Genomic DNA, 23,858 nt, shown 5'->3' on the forward strand with positions numbered 1-23,858 from the left:
ATCTCTCAAAATCCTTCTCGTGTTGTATACCTGCCAACCTGAGCCATTTCAATCCGAAATTCAACAACCAACTGAAATATGTTAGTTCTCAGGTACTAGTTGTACATCAACGCCTATGTTCTGATTTGTTAGGAGAAGAATTAGAGCCCAGCGAACCATCAGCTCTGTCAGGTGTTTAAACTAGTTGATGTACCTATGTTTCCACTTCAAAAACCACAGTACTTAACTTCTAAACTCAGCGCTTCCTAACAAAATTCGTGAGATATACTATCAGAGAGTCTAACAGAGCAGTTTCGTAACCTGCTATTTTCCGTTTCGACAAAATGTCTGAAATTGTAAAATCCATAACTATTTCATATAAATTCAGAAAAATACAAATAAGATATTAAAATGTTCATAAAAATAAGATCTACATTTTGGTATCAAAATCATGCATATTTAGAAAACTTAAATTAACGCTTATGTTAGAATAATTAAATGTCACTCTATGGAGTCATGGGGTTTATTGAAATGCAATGTTTTATGCATTCAACCTCATTTAAATTGATGAACATGTCTTAGGGTTAATCTCAATACCTTTAATATGTCATGTCATCATTTTTGTATGCGTTTTGCATTATGTCATGTGCTGATTGTTATTTTACCTTTCCGGTATTTGTTTCTTCCCGATCGATAGAACACATGACCGAGATAATGAAGATCGACAACGATACATATCAATACTTGTCCACCGCTGAACAAGTCAACTACAAGATCTCCGAAGATCCATATTTTCTTATCAGTGACTAAGGCAAGCTTTAACCTAGTTCATATATGGTTTGAAAATGCTTTTACTTCTGGTTCCTACATATTGCATACGATTCCAATATATTCTATTGGTAGTTATAGTTATCCTATGTGTCCATATTTTATTCTTGTAGCCTAAATACCTTGATCCACTACTCCCAGCAAACTAGGTTTGAGCTTGTGTGTATTGTTAGAGCCATTATATCGAATATGCTTAGGCATGCTTAGTTGATAAATTTTGATCTATCTGGTTGATGAATCAGAGCTACGAATGAACAAGATGACGTGGTAAGATTAGTGATTATATTAAACATGCTTAAAGGCTTGGATGGGCCGCCACATGGGATGTGGTCATTTGACTCGTTCTCACCGATACTAGAACCTGAGTTCTCGCATTCACAACCAAGACTGAGCGTACAACCACACGGGGCCCATGGAAACCCCTTGTCCAAACTTGCCTAGCCTGTTCATGAGTCACATAGTTTGCAAATTCCATTTTCCATATGCATGGGGAAAGAGATGGAAAAGATTGTCAAAGGTGCAACATACATGACGTGGCCAGGGTGAAGGATGTTATAGGAATTGAACTGGATCCCCTGCGCACAACAATGGGGACCGCCTCGGAGAATGGCTACGTACAATGATGGAGCTGCCCAGTTTGGAGTGACACATGAATTAGGCGAAGCAAGGGAAATGTTTTGGTCGACCACCCTCTGCCGGCACGCCAAGGAAGTGTGTACATGACGGTGCTAAGAGTCGGTCGACACGTGTGGGTAAAGTTGTACACCCATACAGGGTTAAATCTTTTCGAAAAGCCGTGTCCACGGTTACAGACGACTTGGTGATGGATTATGTGATTATAGACAACTCTAACCTAATCTTAAAACTTGGAATCAATGTGTGAATAAGGATCTCTCCTGAGGGTATTGTGGGGATGCTCCTAGGTGATAGGTTCAGCTGGTGATGAGATTCGGTGGATTCAATATGATGATCAGTAGAGCTAGTGATATCGCTCTCTTATTCCCTTTTAAATGATCTGAGTAGACGAGCTTCTTCTCTATCTTGTTTTACAAATGAAAACTAGCTTTGCGTAAAATAAGATGTAAATAAAGCCTCACAAACGAGCTTTGCACTACAAGAAATCTGCCATAAGTTGACAAAATAAAGGTGTCACTGAAACGTCACTAATGGCTACTTGTGACGTTACGGTGACGCTTTTCAAAACGTCGAAAGCTGGGAATCAGCAGCTGCTTAAGACGTTCCACTTGAAAACGTCGTAGAGCTTTGTGACGTTTTAAAATGTCACTGACGGCATGACGTTCCTAAAACGTCATGGTCACCTGCCGCCGAGTCCAGCGTGGCAATCCGATGTGGCAAACTTGTGACGAATTAGAAACGTCATTATCTGAATTCAGCCCGGTCCATTCAGCTCCTTATGTGGGTTGAGCCCATTAGTTCTGATTATTTTTTTCGGCTTTGTTGGGCCTTGGCCCGTAACTGGCCCAATTACCTCGGCCTTTTTAGCTCTTTTTTTCAACGGCCTTTTTAGCTGATGTACTTACTGGGCCTGGGCCAATTTTCATTGGGCCGTGGCCTTTTTAGAACCCATTACAGTTTTGGGCCGTGGCCTTTTTAGGACCCATTACAGTTTTGGGCCGTGGCCTTTTTAGGACCCATTACAGTTTTGGGCCGTGGCCTTTTTAGGACCCATTACACTTTTGGGCCTTGGCCTTTTAGGGTCCATGAAGATTTTGGGCCTAGGCCTTTTTAGGGTCCACAAAGGTTTTGGGCCTCAGCCTTTTTGGGGTCCATAAAGATATTGGGCCTTGGCCTTTTGGGTCCATAAAAGTTGTTGGCCTTGGCCTTTTTACGGTCCTGCAAGTTTTTTGGGCTTCGGCCTTTTTTGGCCTTTTCAACTCTCATTTTTCGAAAATGCAATCAATTATTTGTTGGGCTGTAGCCTTTTAAGAGCCCATATATTTCTAGGCTACTTTGGGCCTTGGCCTTTTAAGAGCCCACAATAGCCCAACAGTGCATATATTAAATTAGAAAATTCAACAGTAAAATATAAAAGACAACATTTCAAATCTGCAAATTTCACAGCAGAGTCACAGCAGCAAAATGACCAGGTTCACAGATTCACCAACATGTCAAGAAAGTTCACAGATTCACTACAAGATCAACCACTTCGCAATAAGAAGTTCACAGATATGACCAAGTTATTGTCACGCTACCAGGATATGACCAAGTTCCATGGCCAGACACAAAAAAGGGATACGACCAGCAGCAGGAGCTAATTCGCAGAAGCTCCGAAGATGGACATCATGTGAGCAAGCCTCCTATCACTTTCCTCAGTCCGCTTGAGGAGCTCTTCAGCTGTGCTTCCAGGTCAAGATCATGCGCCGATACAGCAGCTGCGGTGGGCTTGTTGAGCTTGACAGTGGAACTGGGCTGAAGTCCAGCATTCTTCAGGAAAGTGTTGTGCTTGGCTTCCTTGGTAAGAACCTTTGCAACAACAGCGACTGCAGACCTTGGCGGTGCACCTTCTGGCACAGGAATAGCCATCTCAGCTTCCATATCAGCCTGGAGATCCGTTTCCAAAATATTCATCAATTCAGGAAAATCACAGGTCCAAGAATGGTTCACAAAAGTGAAATGAACAAGTCACTTACTATTGCAGCTAGAGCTTCCTCAGAGAAACCATCCTTCTTGCTGTGATGGGTCGCCTTAAAGATGTCGACTGCATCTAGCTCTTCACCTCTGCGCTCCTCCCTCTGGAAATGATGTTCACCAAGAATCAGAACATAAGCTTGTGGAGACAAGAGTAAGATGCAAAAGGAAATTCTGTAAGAGTGTTCTTACAGTTGCATACGAGATGAGAAGCATAGCTACGAGAGCCAGTCTTTTGGCCAAATTTGACCGCAGCACGACTTGTCCTTGTTCTTGATACATGTGTTCTCGAGAAGGGCACAATCATGATATTCAGCAATATGCACACTATAAAGATGAGCATCATGTCTACCATGCAAGCACTAATGACCGCAATCGAAGCAAAAAACATACCCTGTGTCTTGGGGTTACCCACGGAGCAGTTAGAGCTTCCCATTCTTCATCTGAGACATCCTTAACAGGGGACTTGATGCTGACTTCATTTGCTGGTACTTTGTCGAAGTAGTCCCTTTTCAGGATGTAGCGCCTGTTCTTCGACACTTTCCGCATTATGTCATAGCAAGCCTTCTGGATGTCTTCCGACTCTGTGTCCATGTTGAAATTTGCCTACAAAGCAAACAAGGGCAAGGACGAGGTTAGTTATCATGAACTATGAACAATCAAGCAAGCACTCCTATCATCTAACAAATGAGCTGGTGATGAAGAAGATTACCCCCATCTTTCCAACGAAGTCGGCCAACAAATTCTCATCCCTCTTGTACAACTTGAAATGCGGAAGGAGTGGCATCTGGCCTCTTGCAAGCATTCCACACTCCGATGCAAACTTGGCAGCAGGCAAAGGCTTCTCGGGACGTTTCAGCCCTCAAGGAATCTCCATGGTAAGCTTGACTCCCATCCCCTTGCAAATCTGCTCCAGCCCGGTGCCCTTCCTTTTACGGCCACCTGCAGCAGTGGTTCCACCTGAATAGCATACATACAAAGATCATGTCAGAAAGCAGCACACATCCAAAAGAGTTTATAAAGATAAACAAAAAAGGCAATAGATAGTGTGGACAGCTGTCCAACAAAAACTTGCCTTCATCATCCTCAGGATCAAGAAAACCATCAGAATCAAAGTGCTGATGGTCCATGACATCAGATGCAGTAGGACATGTGTCCCTACGGACAATGCTTCCTTCATCGATCCTTTCATCAATCTGCGGTGAGCTACTGCGATTGTTGCGGGGCGGAGTATCTTCATTGTTGGTTGCAGACGCTTCACTTGATGTCCTCCTGGTGACTCTTTTGGAAGGAGCCTCAGCAACAGGTTCCAGATGCCTCTTTCTCCCTCCTGGAGCATCAGCAAACACTCTACCAGGAGGCATTGAACTTTGTTCCTTTTGCAACCTCTTACTCCTCCTCCCTGGGCTTGTCTTTCTAACAGAAGCCTTTTTCTTTCTACTCTTGGGATCCTTCAATGCCTCGCAAAAATAGCAAAAGAAAATGGCATTACATCACAGGTTATAGCAAAACGAGAAATAAGAAAACGAGATACAAGTAATGCCAGCCCTCCAAAGATGATAAGCGGAATGCACCTTCTCAATGTGTTCCCCTATACTCCCTTCAACCTCCCCATCCTCCTGGTCAACCAATTGGTCATTGCTCGGATGATAATCTGAGCTCTCGCCTTGTGTTATGGCAGATGACTCATCATTTGAAAGTGTGGAACCACCTCCACCTCGACCACCACGTGACTTCCTAAATATTGACACTACGGCGGGAATACCCAGGGACTGCAAGACATGGTTGTTCCGCATCATTGTCCTAGCCCTCTCCTTCTCTAACTCGGTGAGGGGCGCTTCTTTACATGTATGAGAAAAATATGTAACCATTAGATTGATGGTTCAAATGCATAGAAGCAAGCCAACTCGAACAACTAAGGTAAATTGTTTAATCATAGCAATTATAAGCTTTTAGTTTCATTTAATCCTAGGGTACAGAAATATTCAGACAGAACAAAAAAACCCCAGCACCCGATTATAAGCATCAATTAGACACAATGATGTTAGGATGAAGCCGCATACCAGCCAGCTGCTTCTTCCCAGTCTTTGCCATGCCTGATGTTGATGGGTTGGATATGTGCTGGCACGAAAAGAATAACAATTAGTGACAGCAGATACAACATATGGATGCAATTAAAGAACCAAGCAACATAGGTTCATGTTGATCAACAATCACCTGGTTCACCTTGCTCCTTGAAGTAGGTCAGACCTTGATAGTATTACCTAAGAAGATAACATGTTATAATCATTAGACATATCCCTTCATACAACAATAGACATGTACACAGATAAAGCTGTAGGCATGTACAGATAAACAGGGAAACCAAACTTTGTTTGGGAGAAATTTCATCAACACAGGATAAAAGGGCAATATAAATGTTCATCGACGAAATATAAAAGGGCATGCCTTGGTAAAGATCTGTACCAAGCAAGATCCGCAGCAGGTAATCATATTATGTACTAGTTGCAGCAAGAAAGATCTGTAGCAGCTAATCATATATGGACTGCAGTAAACTAGATGTACAATCTACAGAGCCCAAGCCAAGTAAAATCCCCCAACAATCACGGACTGGTTGCAGCGAGACCCATGCCAGGCAAGATCCGCATCACTAATTGACTGGTTGCATACAGCAAGCAAGATCGGCAGCAGGTAATCATACAAGGACTGCAGTAAACCAGATCTAAATTCTACAGAGCCTGAGCCAAGCAAGATCCGCTGCAATCATCGACTGGTTGCAGCAAGACACATGCCAAGCAAGATCCGAAGCAACCAATGGACTAGTTGCATACAGCAAGCAAGATCGGCTGCATGTAATCATATAGGGACTGCAGAAAACGAAATCTAAAAACTACAGAGCCTGAGCCAAGCAAGATCCGCAGCAATCATCGACTGGTTGCAGCAAGAACATGCCAAGCAAGATCCGAAGCAACCATGGACTGGTTGCAGCAAGAACCATGACAGGCCGAGCAACCCTGACCCTGGACAAGCCAAGGAAACAAGCCATGCCACGAAATCCCTAACCCTAACCATGCCATGCCAAGCAAACCCTAACCCTAGCCATGGCCGACGAAACCCTAAGCAGGCCAAGAAAAGGCCATAGAAGAGGGGGGAGGGGTCGGGTTGAGGAGGGAACTCACCTGTAGATCTTGTGGCGAGCGTCTACGCACGCGCGGCCATCGTCGGCGGGTAGCTCTCCGCTCGTCCGCTCGTCGGAGCGCCGCTCGTCGGTGGCCGTCGGCGGGTGGGGATGAGCGGAGTGGGAGGGGAATTGGGGTTCGTATCGCACCGGAGTGGGAGGGGAATTGGGGAATTGATGTAGCTCGTACGGGATTTGACTGAGATGTCCCTCCTTTCCAGCTTAGGTTAGTGGCGTTTCGGACATTTGCCCTCCTTTCCAGCTTAGGTTAGTGGCGGGCGGATTCAAAACATTTCGGTGGAGCTGGCGGGAGAAGCTGGGCGCACGGGAGAGTTTTGGGGTTTTGGAGCCTATCTTTTTTTGGAAGGTTTTGGCTCTATCAATTTATTTAAGTAGGAGGGAATTTTTGGGGCTTTTTTGTGCAAAATAATAATAATTAAATGCGCAATAATGCATATAATTTGGTGTAGGTTAAAATATTTTTAAAAACAGAATATCATGTAATTAAACGTGTGTCACCTTCATTCCTTTAATGATAATAATATAGGGATATATGAAACTCCTAGAATCCTTAATAATTAAATTATATAAAAAAATCAGAAAATGTTTGGTTAATTAGGTCAAATAATATATGTCTCTTGCACACACTAATTATATGCTTATCATAAGGCATATGCAAGCTTTATCCCATTCTATATACATCAAGATTCCGAACGTGGCAGTTCGATCGTGAAGGATTCTCCTAGAATGTCGTCTCCGCTCGACTTTTTGGCTCCGTTTACTTTGCCAACTGTGCAAAACGGGGCCGCCGGGACATGCGGTATGGCCGTACCGGGCGCGCGCATGCACCCGTCCGCCAACGCGCGAAACGGAAAACATTTAGCACATAAAATGACGCGTCCTAGACCTAAAAACATTTTTCCCTCCATTTATTGAGCGAAGGAAAGTGTGGCCCCAGTTCAAATCCCGGTCGGTTTTCCGGCGGATTCGGCGGGACACCGCGAGAAGCGGGAGGGATTCCCGGATGGCTACCGCGCGCATATGGCATGTGATAGGTGGTGCGTAGGAGGTATCCTACCGCTGCGCGGAAGGTCTCGCGCAATACTAAAATGCGCACCATGTAGCTCCTTCACACACAAAAAGCCCTTCCGGCACCCCGAAAATGGAAAAACCGTCGCCCGTGGTTCGGATTGGAAATCCGCGACCGGGGCCTTGCTTCCCATCCTAAGGCCCACGCACGTGCCAAATATGGCCTCGTTCCGACAAACTATGTGGTGAAACGGGCCGTTTCCTACTCATTTTCCCTAAAAGCCATAGAACTCCTGACGTGATAGCCCTATTCGTGAAGGGTTTTTCAAGATAATTGCCGTATCCCAATTCCGTCTTTTGAAGTGGTTACTAGGACACATAAAATGACGCCACGCGGCTCCGCTCGATCTTTTTGGCTCCGTTTACTTTGCCAAGCTGCGCAAAACGGGGCCGCCGGGACATGCGGTATGGCCGTACCGGGCGCGCGCGTGCACCCGTCCGCCAACGCGCGAAACGGAAAACATTTAGCACATAAAATGACGCGTCCTAGACCTAAAAACATTTTTCCCTCCATTTATTGAGCTAAGGAAAGTGTGGCCCCAGTTCAAATCCGGTCAGTTTCCAGCGGATTCGGCGGGACACCGCAGGAAGCGGGAGGGATTCCCAGATGGCTACCGCGCGCATATGGCATGTGATAGGTGGTGCGTAGGAGGTATCCTACCGCTGCGCGGAGGTCTCGCGCAATACTAAAATGCGCACCATGTAGCTCCTTCACAAAAAAAGCCCTTCCGGCACCCCGAAAATGGAAAAACCATCGCCCGTGGTTCGGATTGGAAATCCGCGATAGGGGCCTTGCTTCAAATCCTAAGGTCCACGCACGTGCCAAATATGGCCTCGTTCCGACAAACTATGTGGTGAAACGGGCCGTTTCCTACTCATTTCCCCTAAAAGCCATAGAACTCCGGACGTGATAGCCCTATTCGTGAAGGGTTTTTCAAGATAATTGCCGTATCCCAATTCCGTCTTTTGAAGTGGTTACTAGGACACATAAAATGACGCCACGCGGCTCCGCTCGACTTTTTGGCTCCGTTTACTTTGCCAACTGCGCAAAACGGGGCCGCCGGGACATGCGGTATGGCCGTAACGGGCGCGCGCGTGCACCCGTCCACCAACGCGCGAAACGGAAAACATTTAGCACATAAAATGACGCGTCATAGACCTAAAAACATTTCTCCCTCCATTTATTGAGCGAAGGAAAGTGTGGCCCCAGTTCAAATCCGGTCAGTTTCCAGCGGATTCGGCAGGACACCGCAGGAAGCGGGAGGGATTCCCAGATGGCTACCGCGCGCATATGGCATGTGATAGGTGGTGCGTAGGAGGTATCCTACCGCTGCGCGGAGGTCTCGCGCAATACTAAAATGCGCACCATGTAGCTCCTTCACAAAAAAAAGCCCTTCCGGCACCCCGAAAATGGAAAAACCATCGCCCGTGGTTCGGATTGGAAATCCGCGAACGGGGCCTTGCTTCCCATCCTAAGGTCCACGCACGTGCCAAATATGGCCTCGTTCCGACAAACTATATGGTGAAACGGGCCGTTTCCTACTCATTTCCCCTAAAAGCCATAGAACTCCGGACGTGATAGCCCTATTCGTGGAAGGTTTCTCAAGATAATTTCCGTATCCCAATTACGTCTTTTGAAGTGGTTACTAGGAAACATAAAATGACGCCACGCGGCTCCGCTCGACTTTTTGGCTCCATTTACTTTGCCAACTGTGGAAAACGGGGCCGCCGGAACATGCGGTATGGCCGTACCGGGCGCACGCATGCACCCGTCCGCCAACGCGCGAATCGGAAAACATTTAGCACATAAAATGATGCGTCCTAGACCTAAAAACATTTTTCCCTCCATTTATTGAGCGAAGGAAAGTGTGGCCCCGGTTCAAATCCGGTCGGTTTCCAGCGGATTGGCGGGACACCTCAAGAAGCGGGAGGGATTCCCAGATGGCTACCGCGCGCATATGGCATGTGATAGGTGGTGCGTAGGAGGTATCCTACCGCTGCGCGGAGGTCTCGCGCAATACTAAAATGCGCACCATGTAGCTCCTTCACAAAAAAAGCCCTTCCGGCACCCCGAAAATGGAAAAACCATCGCCCGTGGTTCGGATTGGAAATCCGCGACCGGGGCCTTGCTTCCCATCCTAAGGTCCACGCACGTGCCAAATATGGCCTCGTTCCGACAAACTATGTGGTGAAACGGGCCGTTTCCTACTCATTTCCCCTAAAAGCCATAGAACTCCGGACGTGATAGCCCTATTCGTGAAGGGTTTTTCAAGATAATTGCCGTATCCCAATTTCGTCTTTTGAAGTGGTTACTAGGACACATAAAATGATGCCACGCGGCTCCGCTCGACTTTTTGGCTCCGTTTACTTTGCCAACTGCGCAAAACGGGGCCGCCGGGACATGCGGTATGGCCGTACCGGGCGCGCGCATGCACCCGTCCGCCAACGCGCGAAACGGAAAACATTTAGCACATAAAATGACGCGTCCTAGACCTAAAAACATTTTTCCCTCCATTTATTGAGCGAAGGAAAGTGTGGCCCCAGTTCAAATCCGGTCAGTTTCCGGCGGATTCGGCGGGACACCGCATGAAGCGGGAGGGATTCCCAGATGGCTACCGCGCGCATATGGCATGTGATAGGTGGTGCGTAGGAGGTATCCTACCGCTGCGCGGAGGTCTCGCGCAATACTAAAATGCGCACCATGTAGCTCCTTCACAAAAAAAGCCCTTGCGGCACCCTGAAAATGGAAAAACCATCGCTCGTGGTTCGGATTGGAAATCCGCGACCGGGGCCTTGCTTCCCATCCTAAGGTCCACGCACGTGCCAAATATAGCCTCGTTCCGACAAACTATGTGGTGAAACGGGCCGTTTCCTACTCATTTCCCCTAAAAGCCATAGAACTCCGGACGTGATAGCCCTATTCGTGAAGGGTTTTTCAAGATAATTGCCGTATCCCAATTCCGTCTTTTGAAGTGGTTACTAGGACACATAAAATGATGCCACGCGGCTCCGCTCGACTTTTTGGCTCCGTTTACTTTGCCAACTGCGCAAAACGGGGCCGCCGGGACATGCGGTATGGTCGTACCGGGCGCGCGCGTGCACCCGTCCGCCAACGCGTGAAACGCAAAACATTTAGCACATAAAATGATGCGTCCTAGACCTAAAAACATTTTTCCCTCCATTTATTGAGCCAAGGAAAGTGTGGCCCCAGTTCAAATCCGGTCAGTTTCCAGCGGATTCGGCGGAACACCGCAGGAAGCGGGAGGGATTCCCAGATGGCTTCCGCACGCATATGGCATGTGATAGGTGGTGCGTAGGAGGTATCCTACCGCTACGCGGAGGTCTCGCGCAATACTAAAATGCGCACCATGTAGCTCCTTCACAAAAAAAGCCCTTCCGGCACCCCGAAAATGGAAAAACCGTCGCCCGTGGTTCGGATTGGAAATCCGCGACCGGGGCCTTGCTTCCCATCCTAGGGCCCACGCACGTGCCAAATATGGCCTCGTTCCGACAAACTATGTGGTAAAACGGGCCGTTTCCTACTCATTTTCCCTAAAAGCCATAGAACTTCTTCCATGATAGCCCTATTCGTGAAGGGTTTTTCAAGATAATTGCCGTATCCCAATTCCATCTTTTGCAGTGGTTACTAAGACACATAAAATGACGCTACGCAGCTCCGCTCGACCTTTTTGGCTCCGTCTACTTTGCCAACTGTGCAAAACGGGGCCGCCGGGACATGCGGTATGGCCGTACCGGGCGCGCGCGTGCACCCGTCCGCCAACGCGCGAAACGGAAAACATTTAGCACATAAAATGACGCGTCCTAGACCTAAAAACATTTTTCCCTCCATTTATTGAGCTAAGGAAAGTGTGGCACGAGTTCAAATCCGGTCAGTTTCCAGCGGATTCCGCGGGACACCGTAGGAAGCGGGAGGGATTCCCAGATGGCTACCGCGCGCATATGGCATGTGATAAGTGGTCCGTAGGAGGTATCCTACCTCTGCGCGGAGGTCTCGCGTAATACTAAAATGCGTACCATGTAGCTCCTTCACGAAAAAAAGCCCTTCCGGCACCCCGAAAATGGAAAAACCATCGCCCGTGGTTCGGATTAGAAATCCGCGATCGGGGCCTTGCTTCAAATCCTAAGGCCCACGCACGTGCCAAATATGGCCTCGTTCCGACAAACTATGTGGTGAAACGGGCCGTTTCCTACTCATTTCCCCTAAAAGCCATAGAACTCCGGACGTGATAGCCCTATTCGTGAAGGGTTTTTCAAGATAATTGTCGTATCCCAATTCCGTCTTTTGAAGTGGTTACTAGGACACATAAAATGACGCCACGCGGCTCCGCTCGACTTTTTGGCTCCGTTTACTTTGCCAACTGCGCAAAACGGGGCCGCCGGGACATGCGGTATGGCCGTACCGGGCGCGCGCTTGCACCCGTCCACCAACGCGCGAAACGGAAAACATTTAGCATATAAAATGACGCGTCCTAGACCTAAAAACATTTCTCCCTCCATTTATTGAGCGAAGGAAAGTGTGGCCCCGGTTCAAATCCGGTCAGTTTCCAGCGGATTCGGCGGGACACCGCAGGAAGCGGGAGGGATTCCCAGATGGCTACCGCGCGCATATGGCATGTGATAGGTGGTGCGTAGGAGGTATCCTACCGCTGCGCGGAGGTCTCGTGCAATACTAAAATGCGCACCATGTAGCTCCTTCACAAAAAAAGCCCTTCCGGCACCCCGAAAATGGAAAAACCATCGCCCGTGGTTCGGATTGGAAAATCCGCGAAAGGGGCCTTGCTTCCCATCCTAAGGTCCACGCACGTGCCAAATATGGCCTCGTTCCGACAAACTATGTGGTGAAACGGGTCGTTTCCTACTCATTTCCCCTAAAAGCCATAGAACTCCGGACGTGATAGCCCTATTCGTGCAAGGGTTTTTCAAGATAATTGCCGTATCCCAATTCCGTCTTTTGAAGTGGTTACTAGGACACATAAAATGACGCCACGCGGCTCCGCTCGACTTTTTGGCTCCGTTTACTTTGCCAACTGCGCAAAACGGGGCCGCCGGGACATGCGGTATGGCCGTACCGGGCGCGCGCGTGCACCCGTCCGCCAACGCGCGAAACGGAAAACATTTAGCACATAAAATGATGCGTCCTAGACCTAAAAACATTTTTCCCTCCATTTATTGAGCGAAGGAAAGTGTGGCCCCAGTTCAAATCCGGTCAGTTTCCAGCGGATTCGGCGGGACACCGCAGGAAGCGGGAGGGATTCCCAGATGGCTACCGCGCGCATATGGCATGTGATAGGTGGTGCGTAGGAGGTATCCTACCGCTGCGCGGAGGTCTCGCGCAATACTAAAATGCGCACCATGTAGCTCCTTCACAAAAAAAGCCCTTCCGGCACCCCGAAAATGGAAAAACCGTCGCCCGTGGTTCGGATTGGAAATCTGCGACAGGGGCCTTGCTTCCCATCCTAAGGTCCACGCACGTGCCAAATATGGCCTCGTTCCGACAAACTATGTGGTGAAACGGGCCGTTTCCTACTCATTTCCCCTAAAAGCCATAGAACTCCGGACGTGATAGCCCTATTCGTGAAGGGTTTTTCAAGATAATTGCCGTATCCCAATTCCGTCTTTTGAAGTGGTTACTAGGACACATAAAATGACGCCACGCGGCTCCGCTCGATTTTTTGGCTCCGTTTACTTTGCCAGCTGCGCAAAACGGGGCCGCCGGGACATGCGGTATATGGCCGTACCGGGCGCGCGCGTGCACCCGTCCGCCAACGCGTGAAACGGAAAACATTTAGCACATAAAATGACGCGTCCTAGACCTAAAAACATTTTTCCCTCCATTTATTGAGCCAAGGAAAGTGTGGCCCCAGTTCAAATCCGGTCAGTTTCCAGCGGATTCGGCGGGACACCGCGGGAAGCGGGAGGGATTCCCAGATGGCTACCGCGCGCATATGGCATGTGATAGGTGGTGCGTAGGAGGTATCCTACCGCTGCGCGGAGGTCTCGCGCAATACTAAAATGCGCACCATGTAGCTCCTTCACAAAAAAAGCCCTTCCGGCACCCCGAAAATGGAAAAACCATCGCCCGTGGTTCGGATTGGAAATCCGCGACAGGGGCCTTGCTTCCCATCCTAAGGTCCACGCACGTGCCAAATATGGCCTCGTTCCGACAAACTATGTGGTGAAACGGGCCGTTTCCTACTCATTTTCCCTAAAAGCCATAGAACTCCGGACGTGATAGCCCTATTCGTGAAGGGTTTTTCAAGATAATTGCCGTATCCCAATTCCGTCTTTTGCAGTGGTTACTAGGACACATAAAATGACGCCACGCGGCTCCGCTCGACTTTTTGGCTCCGTTTACTTTGCCAAGCTGTGCAAAACGGGGCCGCCGGGACATGCGGTATGGCCGTACCGGGCGCGCGCGTGCACCCGTCCGCCAACGCGCGAAACGGAAAACATTTAGCACATAAAATGACGCGTCCTAGACCTAAAAACATTTTTCCCTCCATTTATTGAGCTAAGGAAAGTGTGGCCCCGAGTTCAAATCCGGTCAGTTTCCAGCGGATTCGGCGGGACACCGCAGGAAGCGGGAGGGATTCCCGGATGGCTACCGCGCGTATATGGCATGTGATAGGTGGTGCGTAGGAGGTATCCTACCGCTGCACGGAGGTCTCGCGCAATACTAAAATGCGCACCATGTAGCTCCTTCACAAAAAAAGCCCTTCCGGCACCCCGAAAATGGAAAAACCATCGCCCGTGGTTCGGATTGGAAATCCGCGATAGGGGCCTTGCTTCCCATCCTAAGGTCCACGCACGTGCCAAATATGGCCTCGTTCCGACAAACTATGTGGTGAAACGGGCCGTTTCCTACTCATTTCCCCTAAAAGCCATAGAACTCCGGACGTGATAGCCCTATTCGTGAAGGGTTTTTCAAGATAATTGCCGTATCCCAATTCCGTCTTTTGAAGTGGTTACTAGGACACATAAAATGACGCCACGCGGCTCCGCTCGACTTTTTGGCTCCGTTTACTTTGCCAACTGTGCAAAACGGGGCCGCCGGAACATGCGGTATGGCCGTACCGGGCGCGCGCATGCACCCATCCACCAACGCGCGAAACGGAAAACATTTAGCACATAAAATGACGCGTCATAGACCTAAAAACATTTCTCCCTCCATTTATTGAGCGAAGGAAAGTGTGGCCCCAGTTCAAATCCGGTCAGTTTCCAGCGGATTCGGCAGGACACCGCAGGAAGCGGGAGGGATTCCCAGATGGCTACCGCGCGCATATGGCATGTGATAGGTGGTCCGTGGGATGTATCCTACCTCTGCGCGGAGGTCTCGTGCAATACTAAAATGCGCACCATGTAGCTCCTTCACACAAAAAAACCCTGCCGGCACCCCGAAAATGGAAAAACCATCGCCCGTGGTTCGGATTGGAAATCCGGGAACGGGGCCTTGCTTCCCATCCTAAGGCCCACGCACGTGCCAAATATGGCCTTGTTCCGACAAACTATGTGGTGAAACGGGCCGTTTCCTACTCATTTCCCCTAAAAGCCATAGAACTCCGGACGTGATAGCCCTATTCGTGCAAGGTTTTTCAAGATAATTGCCGTATCCCAATTACGTCTTTTGAATTGGTTACTAGGAAAAAAAATGACGCCACGCGGCTCCGCTCGACTTTTTGGCTCCATTTACTTTGCCAACTGTGGAAAACGGGGCCGCCGGGACATGCGGTATGGCCGTACCGGGCGCACGCATGCACCCGTCCGCCAACGCGCGAATCGGAAAACATTTAGCACATAAAATGATGCGTCCTAGACCTAAAAACATTTTTCCCTCCATTTATTGAGCGAAGGAAAGTGTGACCCCAGTTCAAATCCGGTCAGTTTCCAACGGATTCGGCGGAACACCGCAGGAAGCGGGAGGGATTCCCAGATGGCTACCGCGCGCATATGGCATGTGATAGGTGGTGCGTAGGAGGTATCCTACCGCTGCGCGGAGGTCTCGCTCAATACTAAAATGCGCACCATGTAGCTCCTTCACAAAAAAAGCCCTTCCGGCACCCCAAAAATGGAAAAACCATCGCCCGTGGTTCGGATTGGAAATCTGCGACCGGGGCCTTGCTTCCCATCCTAGGGCCCACGCACGTGCCAAATATGGCCTCGTTCCGATAAACTATGTAGTGAAACGGGCCGTTTCCTACTCATTTCCCCTAAAAGCCATAGAACTCCGGACGTGATAGCCCTATTCGTGAAGGGTTTTTCAAGATAATTTCCGTATCCCAATTCCGTCTTTTGAAGTGGTTACTAGGACACATAAAATGATGCCACGCGGCTCCGCTCGACTTTTTGGTTCCGTTTACTTTGCCAACTGTGCAAAACGGGGCCGCCGGGACATGCGGTATGGCCGTATCGGGCGCGCGCATGCACCCGTCCGCCAACGCGCGAAACGGAAAACATTTAGCAGATAAAATGACGCGTCCTAGACCTAAAAACATTTTTCCCTCCATTTATTGAGAGAAGAAAAGTGTGGCCGCAGTTCAAATCCGGTCAGTTTCCAGCGGATTCGGCGGAACACCGCATGAAGCGGGAGGGATTCCCAGATGGCTACCGCGCGCATATGGCATGTGATAGGTGGTGCGTAGGAGGTATCCTACCGCTGCGCAGAGGTCTCGCGCAATACTAAAATGCGCACCATGTAGCTCCTTCACAAAAAAAGCCCTTGCGGCACCCTGAAAATGGAAAAACCATCGCTCGTGGTTCGGATTGGAAATCCGTGACCGGGGCCTTGCTTCTCATCCTAGGGCCCACGCACGTGCCAAATATAGCCTCGTTCCGACAAACTATGTGGTGAAACGGGCCGTTTCCTACTCATTTCCCCTAAAAGCCATAGAACTCCGGACGTGATAGCCCTATTCGTGAAGGGTTTTTCAAGATAATTGTCGTATCCCAATTCCGTCTTTTGAAGTGGTTACTAGGACACATAAAATGATGCCACGCGGCTCCGCTCGACTTTTTGGCTCCGTTTACTTTGCCAACTGTGCAAAACGGGGCTGCCGGGACATGCGGTATGGTCGTACCGGGCGCGCGCATGCACCCGTCCGCCAACGCGTGAAACGGAAAACATTTAGCACATAAAATGATGCATCCTAGACCTAAAAACATTTTTCCCTCCATTTATTGAGCTAAGGAAAGTGTGGCCCCAGTTCAAATCCGGTCAGTTTCCAGCGGATTCGGCGGAACACCGCAGGAAGCGGGAGGGATTCCCAGATGGCTTCCGCACGCATATGGCATGTGATACGTGGTGCGTAGGAGGTATCCTACCTCTACGCGGAGGTCTCGCGCAATACTAAAATGCGCACCATGTAGCTCCTTCACAAAAAAAGCCCTTCCAGCACCCCGAAAATGGAAAAACCATCGCCCGTGGTTCGGATTGGAAATCCGCGACCGGGGCCTTGCTTCCCATAATAGGGCCCATGCACGTGCCAAATATGGCCTCGTTCCGACAAACTATGTGGTGAAGCAGGCCGTTTCCTACTCATTTCCCCTAAAAGCCATAGAACTCCGGACGTGATAGCCCTATCCGTGAAGGGTTTTTCAAGATAATTGCCGTATACCAATTCCGTCTTTTGAAGTGGTTACTAGGACACATAAAATGACGCCACGCGGCTCCGCTCGACTTTTTGGCTCCGTTTACTTTGCCAACTGTGTAAAACGCCCGCCGGGACATGCGGTATGGCCGTACAGGGCGCGCGCATGCACCCGTCCGCCAACGCACGAAACGGAAAACATTTAGCACATAAAATGACGCGTCCTAGACCTAAAAACATTTTTCCCTCCATTTATTGAGCTAAGGAAAGTGTGGCCCCAGTTCAAATACGGTCAGTTTCCAGCGGATTCGGCGGAACACCGCAGGAAGCGGGAGGGGTTTCCCAGATGGCTTCCGCACGCATATGGCATGTGATAGGTGGTGCCTAGGAGGTATCCTACCGCTGCGCGTAGGTCTCGCGCAATACTAAAATGCGCACCATGTAGCTCCTTCACAAAAACAAAGCCCTTCCGGCACCCCGAAAATGGAAAACCATCTCCCTTGGTTCGGATAGGAAATCCGCGACCGGGCCCTTGCTTCCCATCCTAGGCCCCACGCACGTGCCAAATATGGCCTCGTTCCGACAAACTATGTGGTGAAACAGGCCGTTTCCTACTCATTACTTCTATAAATGTTGAAAGACTACCCAGCCATCCAGGGGGTCTGAGAGGGGCAAATCGATCTGGTTCGTCCGTTTCACCCCCACAGTAAATTTTGCAACCCGCTTTGCACCTAGGCCGTTGGATCTGTAGTTTCTTTTCTTACCCACCGCTGGTCATTCAGGTTGCATGACATCCGGGCCCGTGCGTTCGTGGGGCCACTTGTCTGAGACGGTGAGCATACGTTCTCGCGTCGCTGAAAAAATGAAAGCAGTGAAAACCCTAGCTTACCGAGAGCCTCCTCTCCTCCCCATCCCGTGCCTCCTCTTCTCCCCCAATCGCCGCCTCCTCTCATCCTCCCCGATCCACGGCGTACAGAGTAGGAAGGTGGAGCAGCACGACGCCGGGCTCCAGACCGTGAGATGGGGTGAGGTGGTGGTCTCACCCGGCCGCCGGTGCTCCGGATCGAGGCGGAGGACGAAGAAGCGCGGTGGAAGCTCATGGCGGCTGCCGTGCGGCCGACTTCTTGAGAGCGAGAGGAAGAGGGCGAGGCTCGGAGGAGGCGGGGTGCCGCCGACGCAGAGGAGGAGCCGGAGCAGGGAGGTGGAGCAGGGAGGAGGAGCCGGAGAAGGAGTCGAGCCGCCCGCCGCTTCCGTCGGGGACCAATATAAGCCGCCTTTCTCTCTCCCCACCTCCACCAAACCCTTGTTCTTCGTCTATCGCCTCCACCCCACCCAAAACTCACTCGATCGAATCCGGGACGGCGATCTCGGATTCGCTCGCTCAATCCACAGCAACCAAGCCTCCGGATCCGCTCTCCAACCCACCGCTCGGGTAACGGACCAGCTCCTCCGCAGAGAAGATCTATTGTGTGCGTAGTCGGTCGATCCGGGTTTGTGATAGTTAGTTTCGTTCTCGATCGATCTGGGGTGGTTTAGTCACTGGATCTGGCCGGGGCCGGCAGGAAAAAGAGGTTTATTTTTATGAGGAGCGGCGAGTTGGGTAGGAAATTTTGCGTCTTTTTAGCTGGCCCTTCCAGAGAGTGGTTCGATCTCGAGATTTGTCGGTTTGTAGCTTCCGTTTCGAGATTTTGTAGCTAAAAAGAGTGATTTTTTTTGGTTACTGTGGGAACCGGTGAGCTAGATTTGTGTGGTGGTTTGATTAGGGAGCTTGCAAAGCTATTTTTTTTACCGGGATTGGATGCACGCTAGGCTTTCGATGTTTTGATGATGCTTTCGTTTACACTCTTAATGTTCCCGGCTGGTAATAGATCTAATAGTGTTCACTCGTGCCGTGAAGCGGCGGATCTGTGCACGTGCTGCTGCGCTAGATTGGGTAGTTGGTACACTGCTACTATAGTTAGTTGTTGCAGATGTGAAGCGTACCTTATTTTTTGTATCTGATAAAAGATGGAATCTCCTCGGGAAGTGCCTTTTTTTGTCCAACTTAGTTGCTATATTAGCTTGCGTCTTGATGATGACTTAGTTTGTTGCTGACCACATGTCCTGGCTGTTAACAAGCTTCTTTCTTTGTTCAATACGAGTCATGGCAGGAATGGCACCAGAGGGTTCCCAGCTTGACGCTAAGCACTATGACACCAAGATGACAGAGCTGCCGTAAGTCACCTCTCTACCAATATCTATCTTGCAACAGCCATCCCATGCTATATGAAGCTCATGCCTTATGCTCGTGGCAACATGCAGGAGCCAAGGCGACATCGAGGAGTTTTTCACTTCCTACGATGAAGTGCACGAGAGCTTTGATGACATGGGCCTCCAAGAGAACCTGCTCGGAGGCATCTATGCTTATGGTATATACCTAATTCCTGATCCTTATACCCTATTTAATAACAGCTTAAAGTTTGGCTATCTTACAAGTATAAATACTTCGTTTGCAGGTTTTGAGAAGCCATCGGCCATTCAGACGAGGGGAATTGTCCCCTTCCGCAAGGGACTCGATGTGATCCAAGCAAGCTCGGCCTCCGGAACAGAAAGACCGCCACCTTCTGCTCCGGAATCCCGCAGCAGCTTGACTATGGCTTGGTCGATCGCAGTGCTCGGTCCTTGCTCCCACCCGTGAGCTGGCCCAGACAGATCGAGAAGGTCATGCGTGCTCTTGGTGACTACCTAGGTGTCAAGGTGCACGCCTGTGTTGGTGGAACATCTGTTCGTGAAGACCAGAGGATTCTTGCCAGTGGTGTGCACGTTGTTGTTGGCACACCTGGTCGTGTCTTCGACATGCTGCGCAGGCAGTCTCTCCGCCCAGATCACATCAAGATGTTTGTGCTGGATGAAGCTGATGAGATGCTTTCACGTGGTTTCAAGGATCAGGTTTGCTTCTTACTCCTCCTCATCTGCATGCATAAAGGTAGATTTTTTAATTAACTGAAGTTTCAAATAATACTTTTATAATGTTCAATCTATTCATTGAAACACGATCCTAATGTGTAAACTTTTGTATATTATGTTTTTGGTTGCACATGTTCTTTTTTACATGATACTACGTTCATGGCAACCTACTACCTTAGTCCTAAATGTAATATGTTTTGGTAGCCTACCAAAACGTCTATACCATAATGTCTTGTATTTGTGTAAGAGGTTAGACTATTTATGTGCTATACAATTGTTGCAACTTGCACAAGACTGTTTGAAGTTAATACTATCTGTATCAGTTAGAGTGTTGTTGACATGCATCTTCGTTGATGATCTATTGACGTTCATACACTTATCCCTAACTGTTCATATTATTTTTTGCATAGCTTTAACTTCTGGTTTCATCTTCTGCAGATCTATGATATCTTCCAGCTTCTTCCAGGAAAGATTCAGGTTGGGGTGTTCTCTGCTACCATGCCTCCTGGGGCCCTTGAGATCACCCGCAAGTTCATGAACAAGCCTGTGAGGATTCTTGTTAAGAGAGATGAGCTTACCCTCGAGGGTATCAAGCAGTTCTATGTCAATGTTGAGAAGGAAGAGTGGAAGCCGGATACTCTCTCGTGACCTCTACGAGACCTTGGCCATTACCCGCAGTGTCATCTTTGTGAACACCCGCCGCAAGGTGGACCGGCTCACTCGACAAGATGAGGGGAAGGGACCACACAGATGTCCGCCACACACGGAGACATGGACTAATCGGGACAATCTGTGTTTCAGTCCATTTTCATCCGTGTTTCAGTCCATTTTCTCGTCCAATGCTTGTTTACAAGTGTTTTTATTAGCATTTTTTGTTTGCTCGACTAATCAGGACATTGGTCCGGAAATGATCATTTGACCTTGTTTTGCTTGGGGTATATGGCGTTAGAACTATCACTTTCTCTTTACAATGAATGTTGAGGGTACTGATAAGCTCCTTTTGTGGAGTGTAAAACTAATAGCATGTTTATTTAGCACCGCAACAATAGCATATAAATATATGGTCCTTCTCATTATTCTGTAATATTTCTTGATATAATAAATTTATAATTCACATGATAGGAGTTTAATTATATACCATCATGTCTGTTAATTTAAGAAAATACTAGCTTGCAGCCTAAGCTCACCTGTTGGAGACATGTTTTTGCTGAGTTAGGGTTCTTTTGTGAAGACCATTGATATGTATTAATCTGGACATGTTCTCGCTGAGTTGTATCTTGGGCCACCTTGCTTTTCTTATCACGTGTCATTAGATTTCTTTTATTGCATCTTCCATTTATATTTGTCCAAAGTAGCGGAGAACCTGGACTTGAGACTAAGAAAATTTCCTCCATTCTTGCAGGATGATCATTGATTCATACCGTTCTAAGTTTAAAGGTTCGGTTACCAACGCTTCATAGTACTTCACTTCCATTCCTCTTGGAATGTGCTTGTACTGATCTTTCGTTCTCAATATAGCATGTTTTATGTGGTGTGGTACCTTTGGTTCAAGACAGTGAAGATAAAGGACAGGGAGGTCAGCTGCCGCGACAACGTGTTTGGCAAGGATGCGCTTGTTGATCCAAAATCAACCGTCGAACCTCTGCGCTCTCGCCAAAAGATAAAAAATGGGTGATCTTTTGAACAATCTACATTCTTTTTATCTATTGAACATGTCTTAACAGAAAATATAATTGCAGGTGTGGGACATAACCTGTGAAACAATCGACCAGTGCAGCCGACAAGAAAAAACAACCCTTAGACCGTAGAAGTACATGGCTCCAGCTTCACGGTAGGTATGAATGTTTCTATGTGCGTGTGTTTCACATAGGATGGTAGCCTAATTGGAAAAGAATCATTCGTGTTCTTAATTTTCTTGTTTCTGTTGTTGGTGTGTTCTGAGCTAAGATATAAATGCAATTAGGCAAGTTGCTTTCATCATATCTTGAAATGTTCTTAATTTTTCGAAAGAGTATATTTTAATTTGGTTCTCTTGGGTTCAGCCTCTCAAGCTCGGTCTAGAATATTTATCAAAGAAGAGTTAGAAGAGGGGCGAGAGGAGATGGCATGTGCAACCAGAGCTTCACTCATCGCTTCGCGATAAAGGTGCACAAATTGATGTTGGTATTTAGATTGCGGTAATCTAGCTGCGATTTTTGTAGCAAAATTCTTTTTGTTGATGAAGCCAATGAAAATATTGGTGACACCTTTCAGTTAAATACAAACTTTTTTTTGTTATTGGAACCTTTCCACCGAGTATTTGATAAAAGATTTTTATTGTGTTTCTTGCAACTTTTTTCTATGACTACTTAAGGGTAACTATTATATTGGGCAACCGTCATTTGATGTGTTTCAGTGCATGTTTTCCAAAATAAGAATACATGGCATTTAATTTTGCTTTGTTCTCGTTGGTACATGCAGCTTGAGCACGTGCATATGGCTACACTTGTGGACTGGTTGCTACAATTCAAATACTTAGGCTTCTTAGGCCTTCCCTTTACATAAGGTCCTATATCTCGGTGAGCATACACTATCTACTTCTTTAGGTTCTCGGTTGATGTTTCTCCATATATTAGATGGTTGTGTTTTTCCCTTCCGAAAATAGACAATGCCTTTAGTTTAGCTGACTGGAATATGTAGTAGGTACCAGACCGAAAGGTGTTGTGTGGCTTTGTAGATGGTTTAGACTTCCACATTGGAATAAATGCAGAGCATGATCACACGAGGGCTTTCTCCTGCCCTCGTGCTCCCTGTCATGCATTCTAAATCGCTTTGTTCAGGCCCGCCTAAACTTTCTTGTGTAGCTCCGCCGTCGCTTAGTGGGGGTCCGGAGGGCGTGAAGAAAAATATGCACAAAGAACTCTAACCAAAACAAACAAGTGAATTAAACTTGTGTAATGGATTAAGCCGTGTATCCGTGTTTTCACTTCGGATAGAAGATAACACCTTCGAGAAATCACCCAGTGTACTATAGATTTGTAAAGTGATAGAAGCTTATGCGCGTTGCTACAGTTTGTTGGATGGGAACCACGACCTCTATGTTAGTATTGTTGTTACAGAAGATAGAACATACCTAGGCTCACAGTGGTTACTACTAACCTAGCCGGGGCAAATGCTGGCCAGCGTGCCAGTGGCTAGACCTTGCCTAGGCTCCTTGAGTGGCTGGTCCATCAATGTGTACATGCGAGATTACCATATGTGTAATCTCTGTGTGAAAATTTTATTGTTAATCATCACCGGTTATTAAATTCTACTGAGTAGCTGGTCCATCAATGGGTACAGGCGAGATTACCACCTCTACTCCGAGTTCCTCCCAAACTAGCAGTAGCATGTGAAAGCGTATTAAATTCTATTGCAATATTGGCTTCCTCTTATTCATGTTACTACTATGTGAACATGGAAGTGTTTACACCGATGGACGTTCATTGTGTTTTTGTTCTTAGTTTACCTGGAGCAGCACTAGCGAAGCATCTATTTTTCTTTTCACTTCTCAATTTCTTGTGAATAACTTTCCTAGAAACAAATATTTCTTTTTTTGATCTGTA

The 23,858-nt window shown here is 48.0% G+C and overlaps 1 pseudogene; it reads left to right on the forward strand.

The window, feature by feature from the left end:
* Positions 1 to 19,471: 19,471 nt before the first annotated feature.
* LOC124677070 lies at positions 19,472 to 21,054 on the forward strand (annotated as a pseudogene).
* Positions 21,055 to 23,858: the final 2,804 nt, after the last annotated feature.

The sequence above is a fragment of the Lolium rigidum genome, chromosome 1, assembly GCF_022539505.1.
Source record: "Lolium rigidum isolate FL_2022 chromosome 1, APGP_CSIRO_Lrig_0.1, whole genome shotgun sequence".
NCBI classification, from domain to species: domain Eukaryota; kingdom Viridiplantae; phylum Streptophyta; class Magnoliopsida; order Poales; family Poaceae; genus Lolium; species Lolium rigidum.